This window comes from Pan troglodytes, chromosome 3 (genome assembly GCF_028858775.2).
Source record: "Pan troglodytes isolate AG18354 chromosome 3, NHGRI_mPanTro3-v2.0_pri, whole genome shotgun sequence".
In the NCBI taxonomy this organism is placed as follows: Eukaryota; Metazoa; Chordata; class Mammalia; order Primates; family Hominidae; genus Pan; species Pan troglodytes.
Window position 1 is genome coordinate 38,300,973 of NC_072401.2, and position 16,253 is coordinate 38,317,225.

At 42.4% G+C, this 16,253-nt stretch overlaps 1 protein-coding gene across 20 annotated transcripts in view; it reads left to right on the forward strand.

The window, feature by feature from the left end:
• TBC1D1 (TBC1 domain family member 1) overlaps positions 1–16,253 on the forward strand; it is a 248,728-nt gene that overhangs the window by 88,628 nt on the left and 143,847 nt on the right. The window lies entirely within an intron of this gene.

A 16,253-nucleotide genomic window follows, 5' to 3' on the forward strand; every position in this document is an offset into this window, starting at 1 on the left:
AAGGCTCGCTGGTCGTTAGGGCATCTTGCTGTCACCCCATGCACTCAGTCCCTTGGCCGGCCCCTTCCCAGGGCTTGTTTCCTGTGTATGGCTGGTTGAGTAATAAGCTCACAACTCGTTAGCCATACTGTGAGCCTTTACCAATTAATAATTTAATTAGGTGGTGGTTATGTCTTGAGTTATCATGCAATGCTTTTATAGTCTTATTTAATTACATTTTTATGAATACCTGTTTGTGAGCAGGTATGGCTTTGCCTGTGATTTAAGTGATACAAAATTGGAGACACAGAAACTAGATAACACTAGTTTTTAGATGGGCAAAAGTTTTTAGGTAGATTTTCTTACTAGGTAAATAACATTCCATTAGAATCACTTCCTGAAACATAGCTGGTGGTAAAATGAGATGACTTTCAAAAACGTTTTGAGTCATTAAAAAGCGGTTTCGTACCGAAGAAAAATTGGTAATGCCTACACATTCTGGTTTGAACTGATAGCTAATTAGTTTTTATAAGTATCGGTGAATTTAAAAACTGTTTTGAAGTTTGAAAAGTAATTCAGTGTGTTGTCTGATTATGTTTTACTTCCTCATCCTAGATTGAAGATTTGAGTCTGCTTTTATATCGTTATACTTTTGTACTGTAAGGCCAAAGAGAGAAAAAAACAAATTGCGACTCATTTTATTGCAAAACCAATAAGAAGTAAATGTAAATTTTTAAAAACTTACTACTAGTACTGTTTTTTAAGTTTTACTTTTCCAGAACATATTTAGTAAGATGCTATTCATTGTGGGAGTGAGATGGACTTTTGTTTACTTTGGTACAGAGGAAACAGTGAAAACGCCCCCAACAAAGCCTTATTTCAAAAACCATCACAGACTTTTAGGACGATTGTTAGCCTTCTCCGAGTGTCAGTACGTTGGAAAAGTTTATATAGAGGAAATGTAGGCTGGTAGCTTAATTTGGATTCTGAATCTTGTTATTTCAAAATTATTATTTTTGAGACAGAGTCTTACTCTTCTCACCTAGGCTGGAGTGCAGTGGTGCGATCTCAGTTCACTGCAACCCCCACCTACCAGGTTCAAGCGATTCTTGTGTCTCAGCCTCCCCAGTAGCTGGGATTACAGCTGTGCGCCACCACGCCCAGCTAATTTTTGTATTTTCAGTAGAGATGGGGTTTTGTCATATTGGCCAGGCAGGTCTCGAACTCCTGGGCTGAAGTAATGCCCCCGCCTTGGCCTCCCAAAGTGCTGGGGTTACAGATGTGAGCCACCACACCCGCCCTCAAAATTATTATTTCGATTACAGGACAACAGCGGAAAAACTATTAAATGTTTTTGGAGCAAATTCATGTATACCTCTTAGCATACATTTTTAAAATGTGGTTATTTTATATTTCATTTCCTGTAGGTGGTGCATGCATTACAAATTATATCCTGAAATTGAATGATTTTTATAGATAACGTGTTATCCTGTGAAAGATTTTAGAATACGAAATTAGTCTTTGGAAGTTTATTTCTTGGAGTTATAGATTGTAAGAATGATGTTCTATGGAACTGATGTGGTTTACGGTGAAGAGGCAAGTCATTAACACACTTTACATTACAAACTAGGTAATATCCTAAAGACAAAGACAAAAGGCATAGATAATGTACACAATGTGAATAATCTTGAAGTTGTTATATTTGACGTCAGAATGCCCCTTCAGAAACACACAGCTGCACATGAGCACAGGCCTCACACAAACACCTGCACATCCAGTTACGCAGCTGACTTTCCTTTTCCTTTTTCATTTTGACCTTTGCAACTGCAGCTGAACACCTGGTAGGGAAGGAGAAGGGGTGGGTGTGGGTTGAGTCACATGGATACCTGAGCACGAATGTGTTTTTCTTTTTTTTTGTTTTGAGACAGAGCTTCGCTCTTGTTGTCCAGGCTGGAGTGCAATGGCACAATCTTGGCTCACTGCAACCTCTGGCTCCCGGGTTCAAACGATTCTCCTGCCTCAGCCTTCCGAGTAGCTAGGATTACAGGCTTGCGCCACCACCCCCGCTAATTTTGTATTTTTAAATAGAGACAGGGTTTCTCCATGTTGGTCAGGCTGGTCTTGAACTCCCGACCTCAGGTGATCCACCTGCCTCGGCCTCCCAAAGTGCTGGGATTACAGGTGTGAGCCACCGCCCCCGGCCAAGCATGAATGTGTTTTTCTTGCGCGATGCATTAGTATTGTGTGAATACTGAATGTGTAGAGTGGGCAATTTCATGATGTAGGAATAAAGCCAAAACGGGAGAGTTTTGTTTTAAAGAGATTATCTGTTTAAAGAAGAAAGAAAAACATAAGATGTACTTTTAAAAAAAAATTGGACATGATCTGGAACATTAGGGCAGGTGTACATTGCATCAAGAACGTGGCTGGGCTTTATAGCAGTGTGATTTCTTGATTAGTCTTTCAGTGGGGACACTTGACTTTTTACGCAGTGTATAAGTAAAACTGAACTTCTCAAGCTTTGTGATTTTCATAGTAAACTCACAGATGTCCCCAACAACCTGTCAGTTTTGAGTATATCTACTGTTTCTATGCCTCCATGTATCTGTTAGTCAAAACTAACTGCAGCAGAACTGCCAAGTAACTTCCAGAATTTATTTGGATTTGCACCTGCTTATAAAGTTTGTAGCTAAGATTATTGCTGGTATCTCAAGTTGGTAGATTTTAAATATACATATGTCAGTTTATGAGAAAAAATGGAAAATGAGAACTAAATATAGCCAAGTTTGCTGTGTTTCAAATCAAAGTATAGTTTCATATAGTTTATGGTGTGTATTAAGTATTTACCTTATGAATAAAGTACTTAACTGTGTATTTAATGTATTAATTAAAGCATTTAACTGTGTATTTTCCAGTGCTCATTCAACAAGTGTTTATTAGGTACTTTTTGTATATAAGCAGTGTTTATGTCCTGGAGGAGTTAATTCACTCTGCACAATAGATTATCCTTTAAAAAGTGTGCACCCTGGAGATTTGTAAATTAAATATTTAAAGATGCATTAAAAAAGGAATCTTTTTTTTTGACACTGAGTCTCACTCTGTCGCCCAGGCTGGTGTGCAGTGGCACGATCTCGGCTCACTGCAACCTCTGCCTCCTGGGTTCAAGTGCTCCTCCCAACTCAGCCTCCCTAGTAGCTGGGACTACAGGCATACGCCACCATGCCCAGCTAATTTTTGTATTTTTAGTAGAGACAGGGTTTCACCAGGTTGGCCAGGCCGGTCTTGAACTCCTGACCTCAAGTGATCTGCCCACCTCCGCCTCCCAAAGTGTTGGGATTACAGGTGTGAGCCATTGCATCCAGCCCACAGAATCCTTTTGTAAAGCAAGTAACTGATTGCTAATTAATATTTTATGTAAAACCAGGTTTTCCGTATTTGGGCATTACTTTTAAAACATTGGTTTATCTAGCCACCATTCATTCAACAGGTCATTTAACAAATGTGTTCAGTGCAGATATTTATGGATAACCTACCTATAATAGGTACTATTTGAGGAGCTGGGGATTTAGCAACCGACAGGCAGACCCCTGTTTTCATGGAATTCTAGATGGGAGAGATAGCAAAGCAGCAAGCAAATAGGTGAACAAGATTATTTCAGATGGTGATCAGTGCTAGGAAGAGAAGTAAGTGGCTCCGGGCTGGGGTGGTGCAGGGGTGGCATTCCGTCTGACTGGTGAGAGGGCAGTAAACATGCTCCAGGCAGGCCTCAGGGAGAAGGGAGGTATGGCTGGAATACATCCAGCTGGGTGCACAGCACTGAGCTTTGAGTGGGGAGGGGTAAGGTGGGCCAGGCTGTTTATGGCTCCATAGGCTTAGAATGGGGTTTGGATTTGCTTTTAAGTGTAGTCAGAAGCCATTAAAGATGTGGAAAAGAGGAGTGATGTCAGCTGATGTATATTTCGGATGGAAGCAGAGGGACCACTTAGGAGGTGGTTTTGGTTCGGATAGGAGGTGATAGTGGTAGCTTGGACCTCAGTAATAAGAAAGGAATACCAGTGGATAGTCATTGTCTGTATTTTGAAATGATGTGACCCAGTGGCTTTGCTATCTTGTTTGTCTGTGTTTGGTGCAAATAACCGAGTAACTAATTGCTATTTATATGTTGAGTACGAGTACAACTTGCCCTTCCATCATCTCTTTCTTCTAAGCACAGCTTCCATGCAAAGTTCTGTCCTGACTCTGGACTTATTTATTTACCTTTGAGGTTTCCTGCAGACTAGACCAGCCCACCTTGGGTGCCGGTAGGCGGTAGGAGTTGCCCTTCTGTTTACCAGCACACAGCACAGCAGCCTTCCTATGTAAGGTGTGAATGTGACTATAGGAAATATTTAGGCAACAATTTTCTTGTGTTGCTTGAAGTCAGTCCAGTGTTGGTTTGTCCTTGATGTGTGTCCTAGGTTAATGTGATGTATTGTTTTAAAATTTTTTTTTCTTCTGTAGACTCATACTACATTTTATTAGTGGATGCTTGAGTTTAATAAGGAGGGGAGAACTCCTTGTCATAGTCAAACCATTCCTTGAATTTGAAAAATGTGCTGCCTCGGCTAAGCAAAGCTGGTATAACCCTGACCAGGATTTCAGCAGAGTTCCTGTGGAGCACTTTTTATCTGGTAGTGGTGGCAGCTGTGTTTTGGGCTTTGGGAACTCTAGTTGCTTAGACTGTGCCAGGAACTTGGGCGTAGGTTGGTTTTACTGAAAGAGAATGGAGGAAAGCAGAGATAGAAATCCCACCTAATCCACAAATAGAACACAGCCCAGAGCAATGCCTGATGAGAAAAAAAGATAAAGTATAATTTGTTTCCTTAGACAAATTCTTTAATCTGATTTTAACCTATATTTGTGTCCCCTGTTCTTCTGTTTCTATCAAAACTCTCCTCATCCTTCATTCCTTTCCTGAAGCACCTCTGATTAATCATTCATTCATTGACGAATGTACTAAGCAGGGCAGAGAATAACGGGAAGGGCAGGTTGTGCCAGGCAGTTAGAGTAGCGTATGCTAAGGCCTGGAGGCCCCTTGGTGGAGCTGCACTCACAGGAGGTTGGTGGGCCTGGAGCGAGACTGCTGGGGGGAGTAGCAGAGGTGAATGAGGACCAGGATGAGCATGGCATACAGACCCCTTTGGTATTTTATTCTGGAGCAGTGAAGACCCATTAGGGGCCAAAGATGATCTTTCCCCAAACTCTTTTTTTTTTTTTTTTCAGACAGAGTCTCGCTCTGTCACCAGGCTGGAGTGCAGTGGTGCGATCTCGGCTCCCTCCACCTCCCAGGTTCAAGTGATTCTCCTGCCTCAGCTCCCGAGTAGCTGGGATTACAGGCAGGCGCCACCACACCCAGCTAATTTTTGTATTTTTAGTAGAGACGGGGTTTCACCATGTTGGCCAGGATGGTCTCGATCTCCTGACCTCGTGATCTACCTGCCTCGGCCTCCCAAAGTGCTGGGATTATAGGCGTGAGCCACTGTGTCCGCCGTCCCTCCCCCAAACTCTTATAGCTGTGTATTTCATTCTGTATGATGCTTTGTACAGTCACCACACTGTGCCCAGCTTTTTCTTCTTCCCTTTTTTCTTTAAATATACTTTATTTTTTAGAGCAGTTGTAGGTTTACAGCAAAATTGAGTGGAAGTTACAGAGATTTCCCATATAGCCCCTGTCCCCACTGAACTTCTCAAGCTTTGTGATTTTCATAGTAAACTCACAGATGTTTTGATAGAAACAGAAGAACAGGGGACACATGCACAGTATCCCCTGTTATTAATATTCCTCACCAGAATGGTGCATTTGTTACAACTGATGAATCTATATTGACATATGATTATCACACAAAGTCCATTGTTTACATTAGGGTTCACTGTTGGTGATATACATTCTACAGGTTTGGACAAATGTATAATGACGTGTATCCAGCATTATAATATCATACAGAGTAGTTTCATTGCCCTACCAGTCCTCTGTGATGGATTCATCCCTCCCTTCCTATGAGCCTTTGGCAACCCACTAATCTTCATACTATTTATAGAGCATGTATATATAGTTCTGCCTATAGAGAATGTCATGTAGTTGGAATCGTACAGTATATATGTAGCCTTTTCGGATTGGCTTCTTTCACTTAGTATATGCATTTAAGTTTCCTGTGTGCTTTTTTTTTTAAATGGCTTGATCATTTTTTTGTGCTGAATCATATTAATTGCCTGGATGTACCACAGTTTATCCATTCACCCACAGAAGGACATCTTGGTTGCTTCCAAGTTTTAGCAATTATGAGTAAAGCTACTATAAACATCTCTGTGTAGGTTTTTGTGTGGATATGAGTTTTCAGCTCCTTTGAGTAGATATCAAGAAGTATGATTGATAGATTGTAATGTAAGATTATGTTTGTTTTTGTGAGAAGCAGTCAACTGCTTTTCAAAGTGCCTATACCATTTTGTATTGCCATCAACAATGAATGAGAATTTCTTTTGCTCCTCACAGGCATTTGATGTTGTATTCTGGAATTTGATTATTCTAATAGGTGTGTAGTGGTACCTCATAGATGTTTTAATTTATGTTTCTTTAATGACAGCTGATGTAGTCCTACTCCCTTTCTTTTGATTGACTTTTAAGGAATAGAAATAATGTTAGGCCAGGAGTGTTAGCTCACACCTGTGATCCCAGCACTTTGGGAGGCTGAGGTGGGTGGATCACTTGAGGCCAGGAGTTTGAGACCAGCCTGGCCAACATGGCAAAACCCTATCTCTAGAAAAATACAAAAATTAGCTGGGTGTGGTGGCTTGCACCTGTAATCCCAGCTACTTGGGAGGCTGAGGCACGAGAATTCCTTGAGCCTGGGAGGCAGAGGTTGTAGTGAGCCAAGATTGTGCCACTGCACTTTAGCCTGGGTGACAGAGTGAGACCCTGTCTCAAAAAAAAAAAAAAAAAAAAAGAAAATGTTAGTGCTTTTGAATTTTATTTTAGAATGCACAGTAATATTCATGAACATCTGTACAACCTATAGGAAGACCTTTATTTGGTTATATTTATGATATATATATTTTCTTGAGATGGAGTCTTGCTCTGTCACCCAGGCTGGAGTGCAGTGGCGTGATCTCGGCTCACTGCAACCTCTGCCTGCTGGGTTCAAGCAATTCTCTTGCCTCAGCCTCCCGAGTAGTTGAGACTACAGGCACGCGCCACCATGCCTGGCTAATTTTTTTGTATTTTTAGTAGAGACGGGGTTTCACCATGCTGGCCAGGATGGTCTCAAGCTCCTGTCCTTGTGATCCGCCTGCCTCAGCCTCCCAAAGTGCTGGGATTACAGGCGTGAGCCACGGCGCCCAGCCTATATTTATGATATTTATGAATCTGATCTTAAGTATCTGGTTTTTCCATTTTAAAATTTCTATGATTTCTGATTTTGTTATTGGAAGAGTGATGAACAAGTACTCTGTGCTCTTTTGTTAAATTTATATGAAAAAGTTGACAGAAAAATTTCCTTAATTTTCATGCACTTTGGTTATTTTCCTGTAAATTATTTTTATATCTGTCATGTTATAATGGGATTAGACTCACAGGCTCTGTTCTTTTACATTGGTTGAACTTGGCTAAGTTAACTTTGCTGAGCCTGTTTTCTTGTCTCTGAAATGAACTTAATATATACTTGTTTTGTATTTATCTTTTTAAAAATAGTTCCTATTTTAAAATCCATTAATGTCAAAATCTGCTTAGGAAATTGTGAAGACTATCTTCAGATGTAAACCATTTAAAACATGGTCGAATGGGCAGTTTAAGTTAATGGCATGTGTGGTATTAGGCAGGGTAGATACTGAGATGAGTAGGACATGGGCCCAGCCCTTGAGTAGCTTGCAGTCTAATGGGGAGAGGGAGACCTGTGGAGATAATTTAATTTTAATGTGATATATGCACGAAGAATCACTCAGCTGGGATTTTGGAGGAGACTAGAAGATGAGGTCTGAGTGAAGTCAAGGGTAATTGTAGGTCATTGATGTGGTGGATTATGAAAAGGAATAGTGAGGAAATACTACTGGTAGTTTTCTAGCATGTTTCAGAATGATTCAAGGTTGCTTTCCAACTGTTTGCCTTGTTTTTGAGACCACTGATTTTTAACCTTGGGGAAGGCACATCAGTATAAATAAATTACTCAGACCTTTTCTTTCATACCAGCACTGCCTATGGCCCTCAAATACCTATCAGTAATTGTGGCTTAGGGTGGTGGTCATTCTAGTAGGATTTAGTAATGTAATTACGGTGTAACCAGAATGTCATCTTGAATATAATTCCATTTGTTCTTTTCTACATGGGGAACTGACACCCAGAGTGATGAAGTAACTTGATTTGAACAAGATCACACAGCTAGTTTATGGCAGAACTTAAAAAGTTCTTGGACACCTGTTTTTGATGTACATTGTTAATATTGCTCTGCTGATTTGTTTGCACTTTCATCTTCAAACTGTTTTACTAAAATCAAAACTATGCACATCTATCAAACAATATATTGTATTTCAGAATACTTTATTTATTTATTTATGTTTTTGAGACGGAGTCTTGCTCTGTTGCCCAGGCTGGAGTGCAGTGGCGCGATCTCGGCTCACTGCAACCTCTGCCTTCCGGGGTCAAGTGATTCTCCTGCCTCAGCCTCCAGAGTAGCTGGGACTACAGGTGCCCGCCACCGTGCCTGGCTAATTTTTGTATTTTTACTAGAGATGGGGTTTTGCCATGTTGGCCAGGTTGGTCTTGAACTCCTGACCTCAAGTGATCTGCCTGCCTCAAGTGATTACAGGTGCGAGCCACTGTGCCTGACCCAGGATACTTTATTTAACCCCTTGATGAGTGTATTCTTGCAAATTTCAGGTCAAGATGCCTGCAGGGAAATGAGCAAGGAGAGGAAGCCTGAGTAGTCGGGTTGGGGTGGGTGGGGATCCTTTGATATGTGAAGGGTGTCTCTGCAGCCTGGTAGGACCAACCAGTTGTGTTAACTGTGCAAGAAGAAGCACAGCCTGAGTATTTGAAGAGAGTGCAAGTTGCAAATGTCTAATGTGGCTGTTTAGCTCCCTAGCACTGGGCTGCAGTGACCCACCCATTCACTGAGTGCTCCTGTTTCCCGGAAGGCATCCTCTGGGAGATGGGGTAGGTGTGTGTAATGGATCTCTTCCCTCTAATATGAGAGATTGACTTTGCTCAGAAAAACATCGACTGCAAATGGCATTTAATAGAAGGGACAATTATTTTAGCATGAATAAGGGAAGAGATGATTATATTTTTCAGAACTTTATATGTGCCAGCCATTGTGTTAGAAGTCTCATAATTAATTTAATTCTCAAAATAATTGTGGCAGTAGTGGTATTATTTCCTCCTTCCACTTTTTTTTTTTTCAGGAAAGAAATATGAAGAAACTGAAATTCAGAAAGGCTAGGTACCGTGTCCTAGCTAATAAGATTAAAGCTTGACTTGTTTGGCTCTAAATTCATATTTTATCTGTTGTACCTGCATTGTCTCTGTAATGGGGATTACAACGCATGTTCAATATGTGAAACAAGGGCAGCAGAGCTTAGAAAAATATCTTGTTCCACTGAGAAACTGAACTTTTTTCCCCTTTCTTAGGTGAGAGACATGAAACATTCAACTAATCTGCTTTTAAAAATAGATATACCATATGGAAACTATACAAGAAGTGTAACATTTTTTTAAATCCCTGAATTTTGTGATGTTCTCAGTTAGGGAGAGAAGGAAACAGGAAATAAGAGAAAAATCACATAGAAGATTGAAGGTGAAGATTGGGAGGAGGTTAAGACAATTCAATGATAGACCGAAAGAGGTCAGTTTTGAGTGACCACATGAGATTGCATTTTCTCGTTGACTTGAGTTGTGGATTTTAGAGTGTTTTCACTTATTCTCTGATATTCTTTTCAAAGTACCACAGAACCATGTTTCATAGTTATTCAGCTTACCTGGAAAGTTCTCTTTAGGAGTCGATTCTGCATAGACTCTCCAGAGCATCATACTGTGGATGTTTTATCGGCCTATAGATAGCACACTAGGCGGGCAGTAGCAGGCGTGGGGTGCAGGTCCCAGTGTGCTCTGTGTTTGCTGTTTAGCCTTGGCTAGGCGACAGTGGGAAAGATGATCAATGCCAGGTGCCCATCAGGTAGCCTTGTTTGGCATCACGTGAGCTGATGTAAGTGCATGTAAACTGTCAAGCACTCTTTTGGATGAGCTTGTCTAGGAACAGCAGGGTGTAGCTACATGTTTCCAATACATTTTTTGACCTAGGGCAAGTTACACTTGCCTGGGCCTCAGTCCTTTGATCTATAAAATGAGAACATTGTGTTAAATGATTGCTACAGTTGTATTCAATTCAGAATCTGTGTCCCTGTGAGTGCAAGTCAAGCCAGCTGTCTTAGATTGTCTACCTTTGATAAGGAGGAAAGGGCCCCTGAAATCATTGGTCTAGGTCAGATCTCTCCACCAGTTACCAGTGGAGGGATGACCTTAAGTAAGTTATTTTTTTCTCTAGACATTAATGTGTTCATCCATTAAAGGGGGGATGATAAGCAGCTATCCTCTAAGCGGTTGACGATTTATCCACATAACACACTTAGTACCTAGATTAAGCACTTAGTACTCGTGAACCATCATCATCATTGAATTTAGGGGTGGAGGAAGACTTTTGTAGTTGCTTAGCTGCATTCCCTCTTTCTAAGGATGAAGAAACATGAAGCCCACTATAGGTGAGATGTCTTTCCCACAGCCACAGCTAAGATCCAAACAGAGCTCTTTGCATCACCTGGCACTCATTCAAATGGAAACCAAAAACAAAATTTGAAGCACCCCAACTGACCGATGGATCGCCCCCTTCTCAGTCAAGGGCATTCCAGAGAAACCTGAAAAACTCGTTCAGGTCGTGATGGGAAAGGGGACGTGCTTCATTACACCTTCCTCTCCCTGGAATTCAGGCACAACTGACCAGCGTAAACATTAAAACAGAGATCTTAAGACTGCCAAAACAGATGTCAAATTCCAGCCTAACTCTAGTCTGACATCACTTGACATAGCAGGCCCTGAAAGAAATTGAAGTATTTTACCACAAAATATATTTCTTTGGCATATTTTGAAATGGCCCTGGAAAGCTGTCTCTTATGGGGAAAATCTACTTTCTCTAGAGAATCCTCTTCACTTTCCAGATCTTTTCCTTGAACCAGGAGAGAATTAACTAAGAGTCTGGCACATTTTTTGTTAGGTCTGATAAGATCTCTGAAGCCTGCTACCTGGAGGCCTCATCTGCATGATAAAAACCTTGGTCTTTACCCAGGTTATGACCTTGTCTTAACCTACACACTTATTTCTATTGATTCCAGATCTTTAGATAATAACGCTTTCAACTAATTGCCACTCAGAAAATATTTGAATCCACCTATGACTTGCAACCTCCCCTCCACCTTCAAGTTGTCCCACCTTTCCAGACCAAACCAATGTACACCTTACACATATTGATTGATGTCTTATGCTCCCTAAAATGTATAAAGCAAGCTATAGCCCCGACCACCTTGAGCACGTGTTCTCAGGACCTCCTGGGGTTGTGTCATGGGTCGTGGTCCTCACATCTGGCTCAGAATAAATCTCTTTAAATGTTTTACGGAGATTGATTCTTTTTGCTGACACTAATATTTAGATTCTTTCTGTTGTTCTAGCACATTCTGCATGAATTAAACATAAACCCTGTTCCCTAGTACAGAACAAGAGCAAACTGCTTTCTTTAGGCCACAAGTAACTTAGATCAGTTAAGGGGAAAATGGGGGAGAGAGGAGGACATTGGCTTCTGCCACCAGCAGCCTGTGTGACCTTGCCCAAGGTCACAACTCTGTGGGGTTAGTTCCCCTTCCCTGAAATAGGTGTAGGGAGGGACTCCTTGACAGTTTCTGGTTTTTTTCGTCTCTCAGAGTGCAGTGAAGAATTTCTTCATGGCTAAGGCTGTTAGACTGCAGAAAATAGTTTGCCAACCAAAGACACAGAGTTTCCAATTTTGGAATACTTTAAAAATAGGAAGGAAGTTTATTTGTTTAGCAGAATTTATAATTGTAGGACTGCCCAAGGCAGAGAATTAGCCAAATGGTATTTTGCGGAAGTTCTTTTTAAAGGGTGGGCCTAAAGGAAACCAGTCATTAGGTGGAAATAAACTGTCAGATTTTGGAGACGTTATTTGCCTAGGGACATTTACACTGGTCTATTGTGACAGTCTCTATTGTGTTAAGCTTTTAAAAGAAATATGTAAGTTTCCAAGTTTAAAATGTTAGAGCAAGTGTCCAGTCCACGGCCTGTGGGCTGCATACAGGCCAGGATGGTTTTGAATGTGGCCCAAAAAAGATTCATCAACTTTCTTAAAACATTGAGTTTTTTTTTAAAGCTAATCAACTATCATTAGTGTTAATGTATTTTATGTGTGGGCCAAGACAATTCTTCCAATGTGGCCCAGGGAAGCCGAAAGATTGGATACCCCTGTATTAGAACTTGTAAAATTTGACTTCAGAAACACAACCAAAAGCCCGCTTATGAGTAAGGAGTTTGTGGCCCCTTGTGTACTGATTATTAATCAATTAATTGTATAATAAGCATGAAATATTGCTAGTACATCTAAGGCCAAAGCCTTCTTACGGTTCCAGAAAAAGCTGTATTCCTGAATTTCCAGGTGAAGGGAAGGGATTCTCCTTCCATTTCCAGAAATATGTGAATGTAATACATAGGGATTTTTATCACACTAGTGTTTCAGTAAAAGCAGCCCTTCAAGTCTGTGCCATCTAGTTTTGGTGTAACTGAAAGAACATCGTACCAAAGTTTGATTTTTGTCAATTCTCTAGTGTGTTAATCAGCTGAGAATGTGGTCTCTGGATATTTTTCCCCAAGGAAAGAGCTTGATGTACTAGACCACCAGACCACACAACTCTGTATTTGTTTTGCAATAACTACACTATTTGGGGGAGTAGTGTGGTGTTTCCAGACGTTCTTGGTCAAGAAATCTGGCCGCTTCAAGCTCAGTGTTGATCACAATCTATTTCTTTTGCCTCTACTCTGTGGCAGGCACTTGAGATACAACTGCCAAGATGAGAGAGACCCAGCTGCTGACCTGGGGCGGGGGTGGGTGGGGGGGGGAAGGTGGTGAAGGCAGTCACAGAGTCAGCCTGCCAGAAAGCAGGTGGGGAACTGTAAACCTCTGAGTAGCCCCTTGGTATACAGAGGTAATAATTTCCCAAATGTAGTAAATCCCACTTTACAACCTCACGGTTAATTTTGATCAGGGATAAGTAGAACTGACTATACACTATTAACTTAGATATTGTCCTTCTCAAAAACATCATTTTTATTCTGGGTGCCAGAGATTTGGCTTGGGTGTGGGTGTTAAGAACAGTCCACAGTGTCCTGGAGTACCTCTCCGCTGATCTGGGGGCTCTTTAAACCTCTCTAACAAGTTTTTGTGCTAATCCTGACTGAGTAGATGGAGGCAGTGGAGCCCAGCTGGCCTGTCACTATGGGGCAGAGGGTGACTCTACCCTCAAGCCCTGCATGAAGACCCCAGGGTGGGCACCACAGCCCTTTACAGTCACTTAGCACCTGCTGCTGAACACGAGCATGCAGACCTGGTAAGGCTTGTGAGTTTCAGAGAATTCCTGCAAGTCCCTGGAAATGTGGGCACTGGCAGCTCTTCTCTCTCTTTTTTTTTAAATTTAGTGGGCTTAGAGGTTTTAGCCTAATAAGGAAATTTTACACCGGATGATTTTATCCCAAATAAAAGCAAATCATAGGGACCCAGTGTCGCCTAAAAAAACAGTCCTTACTGGGGAGGTCTAGTTGTGTCTAGCCTGGCTCTGTGACCAGATGCCAGCCATTCCAGCCTCCTGTGGCTGCATTTCATCCCGAAAGTGAATAAGGTGAGTGAGTGATTCAAAGGTCCCATCCAGGGGGTGACAAAGAATATTCCAGGTGGAAGAAACTGCATGAGCAAAGGTATGGAGGTGGAAACCCAAATGAACAGAGGCTTAGGAGGTGTGTTCGAAACATGTTTGGTACAAACGGAACTTACAGAGAAAGAAGCCAGGTGAAATAAGGCAGGAAGAGTTGAGTGGAGCCCCATTGGTGGGAGACCCTGAGGGTTAGCAGGACTGTGTTTGTTCTGGTAGGGATTGCAGAGGAGCCCTAGAAGGTTTGTGAGCAGGAGGCTGACCCCATCAGACCTGTGTTTCCAGAAGATCAGGCTGTGCTGGATAGCAGGATGGATGTAGGGAGATGCCAGAGGCGGCAGAGGAGAGGTCTTGCTGGGGTCTGGCTGAGGCAAGTGTAGGCCCGGACCAGCGCTTGAGGTTTTGGGCTCGTGGTGGGAGAATATACACCCAAAGAGCTGAGGGAAAGAAGGAGTAAGGAGAAAGAAGAGCAGAAGCCACTTACCAGGTTTTGAGCCCAGTTACCTAGAAGGCATTTGGGAAACAAGGAAGTAGGAAGAAAGGCCTAGTTTAAGGAAAAGAGAATGAGCTCGATGTGGATATTTTAAGGTCAAGGACTAGAAGTCTGCTGATTTTTTTTTTTTTTTTTGGAGACGGAGTCTCGCTCTATCACCCAGGCTGGAGTGCAGTGGCGCGATCTCAGCTCACTGCAAGCTCCGCCTCCCGGGTTCACGCCATTCTCCTGCCTCAGCCTCCCGAGTAGCTGGGACTACAGGTGCCTGTCACCACACCCGGCTAGTTTTTTGTATTTTTAGTAGAGACGGGGTTTCACCGTGTTAGCCAGATGGTCTTGATCTCCTGACCTCGTGATCTGCCCACCTCGGCCTCCCAAAGTGCTGGGATTACAGGCGTGAGCCACCATGCCTGGCCGATTCTTTTTTTTTTTTTTTTTTTCTTTTTTTGGAGACAGAGTCTCACTCTGTCCCCTAGGCTGGAGTGCAGTGGCGCGATCTCAGCTCACTGCAACCTCCGCCTCCTGGGTTCAAGTGATTCTCCTGCCTTGGCCTCCCGAGTAGCCGGGATTACAGGCGTGTGCCATCATGCCCAGCTAATTTTGTATTTTTAGTAGAGATGGGGTTTCACCATGTTAGCCAGGCCGGTCTCGAACTCCTGACCTCAGGTGATCCGCCTGCCTCGGCCTCCCAAAATGTTGGGATTACAGGCGTGAGCCACCGCGCCCGGCCTGGTGATTCTTTAAGTAGGTGATTGGAAATGTTAGCGAAGTTTAGGAAAGAATTCAGAGCTGGAAATGTAGAGAAAGAAACCATCTTTCTTAGTTTTTGGGGAGTAGATGCCATCCTGAGAGAGAGGGAGAGACAGAGAGAGAGAATCAGAACACTATGAAGAATCTTTTTTAAGATGTCTATGAAATGAAAGATTTTACTAAATACATTCTAAAGGAGAGAATTACATTAGTAAGATTTCATTACCCTGCGCCTCCCCTTAAGGCTGATCTTTATTTTATTTTTTTCCTCTTGTAACTAAATCAAGATGAAGCCTTGCTTTTGAAAATGTCATTAGGATTCAGAGACTACAATTCCCACTTGGTAGATGGAGTTCTTGTTCCTGCATTGTGGTGAGTGGATCAAAGTTCAGTTCCAGCAAGTCACTGAAGCCCCTCAACATACAGTAGCACTCTCTTGGCATGGGGCAAACAACAAAGCTTTATTTATTTATTTTTTTTGAGATGCAGTCTCGCTGTGTTGCCCAGGCTGGAATGCAGTGGCGCAATCTCAACTCACTGCAACCTCCGCCTCCCAGGTTCAAGCAATTCTCCTGCCTCAGCCTCCCAAGTAGCTGGGATTACAGGCGCCCGCCACCGTACCCGGCTAATTTTTGTATTTTTAGTAGAGACGGGGTTTCACCATGTTGGCCAGGCTGGTCTCGAACTCCAGACCTCAAGTGATCCACCCACCTTGACCTCCCAAAGTGCTGGCATTAAGGGCGTGAGCCACCGCGCCCGGCCACAACAAAGCTTTGAGCACATTCCCAGCATCAGCTCTTGGCTGGCGAAGCCAGTCTTTATCTCCTGTCAGCCTTGGTTTTGGTGTTGGTTCTCCAGAAATTCCCTGATTGTAAAATATCTGATCTCGTGAAAATGAAGTCAGCACTTCCCAGAAGTTGAGAGGCCTGAAGGGGGAGTAAAAACCGATTTCAAATCCTGCCTGGAGGGAACCTGCTCAGGAGGTCCTGGAAGGTGGAGGCAGGCTCTCATCGCCTGTCTTTATTAA